The sequence below is a fragment of the Panthera pardus genome, unplaced genomic scaffold (assembly GCF_024362965.1).
Source record: "Panthera pardus isolate Hobbes unplaced genomic scaffold, ASM2436296v1 HiC_scaffold_12, whole genome shotgun sequence".
In the NCBI taxonomy this organism is placed as follows: domain Eukaryota; kingdom Metazoa; phylum Chordata; class Mammalia; order Carnivora; family Felidae; genus Panthera; species Panthera pardus.
This window is the reverse complement of record NW_026526677.1, coordinates 20565511-20568860: the sequence shown is the minus strand read 5'-3', so window position 1 is coordinate 20568860 and position 3350 is coordinate 20565511. Positions and strand designations below refer to the sequence as shown.

At 39.4% G+C, this 3350-nt stretch overlaps 1 pseudogene; it reads left to right on the top strand.

Annotated features, from left to right (window-relative positions):
- Positions 1–239: 239 nt before the first annotated feature.
- LOC109245156 (L-lactate dehydrogenase B chain-like) lies at positions 240–1127 on the top strand (annotated as a pseudogene).
- Positions 1128–3350: the final 2223 nt, after the last annotated feature.

Genomic DNA, 3350 nt, shown 5'->3' with positions numbered 1-3350 from the left:
CGCAGCTGGCATTGTCTTCTTTACATGACTCTTACAGCTGTTTCTCACTAGGCACAACGGCAACTCTTAAGGAAAAACTGATTGTGTCAGTCACAGAAGAAGAGTCAACCATCCCAAACAATAAGAGTACTGTAGTGGGTGTTGGACAAGTTGGCAGGGCATGTGCCATCAGCATTCTGGGAAAGTCCCTGGCTGGATGATTTGGAAGTGAACTTACCCTGGTGGATGTTTTGGAAGATAAACACAAAGGAGAAATGATGGATCTGCAACATAGGAGCTTAATTCTTTAGACATCTAAAATTGATAATTTTGTGACAGATAAAGATTACTCCATGACTGCCAATTCTAAGATTGTGGTGGTAACTGCAGGAGTCTGCCAGCAGGAGGGAGACAGTGGCTCAACCCGGTGCAGAGGAATGTTAATGTCTTCAAATGCATTATTCCTCAGATAGTCAAGTGCAGTCCTGATTATATCATAATGGTGGTTTCCAACCCAGTGGATATTCTCACATACATTACATGGAAGCTAAGTGGACTACCCAAGCTAAGTGATTGGAAGTGGGTGTAATATGAATTTTGCTATATTTCACTATCTTATGGCTGAAAAACTTGGCATTCATCCCAGCAGCTGCCATGGATGCATTTTGAGAGAACAAGGCAACTCAAGTGTGGCTACGTGGAGCAGAGTGAATGTGGCAGGTGTTTCTCTCCAGGAAGTGAACCCAGAAATGGGAACAGACAATGACAGTGAAAATTAGAAGGAAGTACATAAGATGGTGTTTGAAAGTGCATACGAAGTCATCAAACTAAAAGGATATACCAACTGGACTACTGGATTAAGTATGGCTGATCTCGTTGAATGTTGAAAAATCAATCCAGGATTCATCCAGTGTCAACGATGGTGAAGGGAATGTATGGCACTGAGAATGAAATATTCCTGAGCCTTCCATGTATCCTAAAAGTTCAGGGGTTAGCCAGTGTTATCAACCAGAAGCTGACGGATGATGAGGTTACTCAGCTCAAGAAAAGTGCGGATATCTTGTGGGACATCCAGAAAGACCTAAAAGACCTGTGACTTCTGGCTTCTTGGCTGTAGAAATTTAAAACTACAATGTGATTAACCATGAGCCTTTCTTCAGTTTTTCATCCATATACTTTGATCAGTTTGCTTATATCTTCCTAAATATGTGAATCTGGGCTCACAGAATTGAAGTCCATGCTTAGTGCTTACAAATGAGCACTAAACAAATAAAATTAACTATCATAGTGTGCTTCTGAAAGAAAGGGAAAGAAAGAAAGAAAGAAAGAAAGAAAGAAAGAAAGAAAGAAAGAGGGAAGGAAGGAAGGAAGGAAGGAAGGAAGGAAGAGGTAGGGAGACAAGGGGAAACCCATAGCAGTCATGGGTCCATAGTAATTTTGAAATTTAGGAGAGCAGACAATGGAAATTGTCCTTGTTTGAGAGGTAGTGGAGATTCCATGAACTGGGTCTATTTTTTAGAAAGATCTATTTTGGTCATAGCTCTTCATGACTTCAAGCTCTTCTCTTGGGAAGTATTCTCCTTCCCATTACCATACTTGGCCACATCTTACATAGGGATTAATGTGACCTCCTTGAGGCAATGAAATGCAGACTTAAAGGCTGCCTCTTGATTATGAGAAATTAGGAGACTAGAAGTTGTTTTAATAGCTTGAACAGCATTAGAGATTTTCAGTCTGGTCTTGAAGTTTCTCTGGCAATATATTTCCAAAAAAAAACTTGTTAGGCTTGGGTTTTGTCCTTTTCTAGTCCATCCATGGTCCAACAGCCATATCCAAAGTTCTTTCTAGATAAAATACTTGAGCTGTGAATTTCCCTATGTTTAATTACTATTACCTTGGTCTCTTGAAATAAATATAAATACAGATCATATAATCTGTCTCATCCTCACCCTGAAACATTCTGATACAATGACAAGCTGAATTAGGTGTTGACACTCAATAAAAAAATCCCGTTTCTTACTATTTGGAGTCAGAAAGAAGTTTTTTTGACCCTACCAGTTCTCCAGTTTTTTTACTCCATCTATTCCACTTCATTTTTTCAAAAAACTAGCCAAATTTTCATTATGTCCTCCCTTTTTTATAACACTTTGCCAAATGTCATCCATAACAGCCCACTCACATGAATTACATGATTTTTTTCAAATTTCATCCACTAGACTTAGCACGTCAGTTAGGTGAATGATCCGCCTCCGAAATGTTACCAAAAGTGACAATCTTCCAAATGTTTTCTCCCAGCATAACATGAGGTACCTTCTTCCAATATCATGTCTTCCCTGTTTGCTTTCTACCACTAAGCCAGGGCCATACATTTGTGAAGACTTTTTTGTGGTATCGATTCACTTCTGCTTAAGATCAAAGATACCAGCTGCTGAACAAGTATTCACACTCTCAGTGACTTAATATAAGTTTAGTTCTCTCTCCTGCCATATTCAATGGTGAGAGTTAAGATTTCCTGGCAGCTTCACTTAGTTCACTGAGTCACTAAGTGGTGACTCAGATCCTATTGTCTTCTATTACAGAATCCTGTTTCCATCCACAAAACTGGGAAGAGAGATGAAGGGTCAAAGAGTTTTCAGTGTTTTGAGAATTCAGACCTAGGAAGAGTCTATATAATATCTGCTCACATTCACTTGATCACAACTAATCTTATGACTCCTAACTAAAGGCAAAGAAAATTGGGAAATCTAGTTTCTCCATGCCTAGGAAAAGGACATAAAATTGATGACAGATTCAGCCAGTGTCTGTTACAATCCAACCTTCTGGTCAATAAATATCTGTCTCAATATTCCTTTCACACATAAGAAATTCTCACTCAAGTACCCAGTCTCCATTCAGCCATTGCCTCTGGCTAAATGGAATCATGGAATCTGGCTTTCTGGAATCAGTGCATGAGGTCCAGCCATCTCTGTCAACTTCAGATGTGGTTTATGATGATCCTATAAACTTTGGACTAAAAGGATAAGTTATCTTCTCCCCACCCACATACACACCACATCTGGAAGTGAAACAGGGATAGGATGTCAGCAAAAAATACTCCCATTTACAAAGGTGAAGAATGAAAAAGTCACCACTCTTACCACTCTTACAATTCTGCATTGTTGCTGGGCATACATAGTAAAAATCTCTACCCTGGGGTTTATGATTCTTGCTCTCAGGACACACTTCTTGCCCATTGGTCTCCATGGGCTTCAGGCTCCTCCCTTTGGGAGTCTTTTTATTCTTTTTTTAGAAAAAATTTATTGTTTATTTACTTTTCAGAGAGAGAGAGAGACAGAGACAGAGACAGAGACAGAGACAGAGAGTGTGAGCAG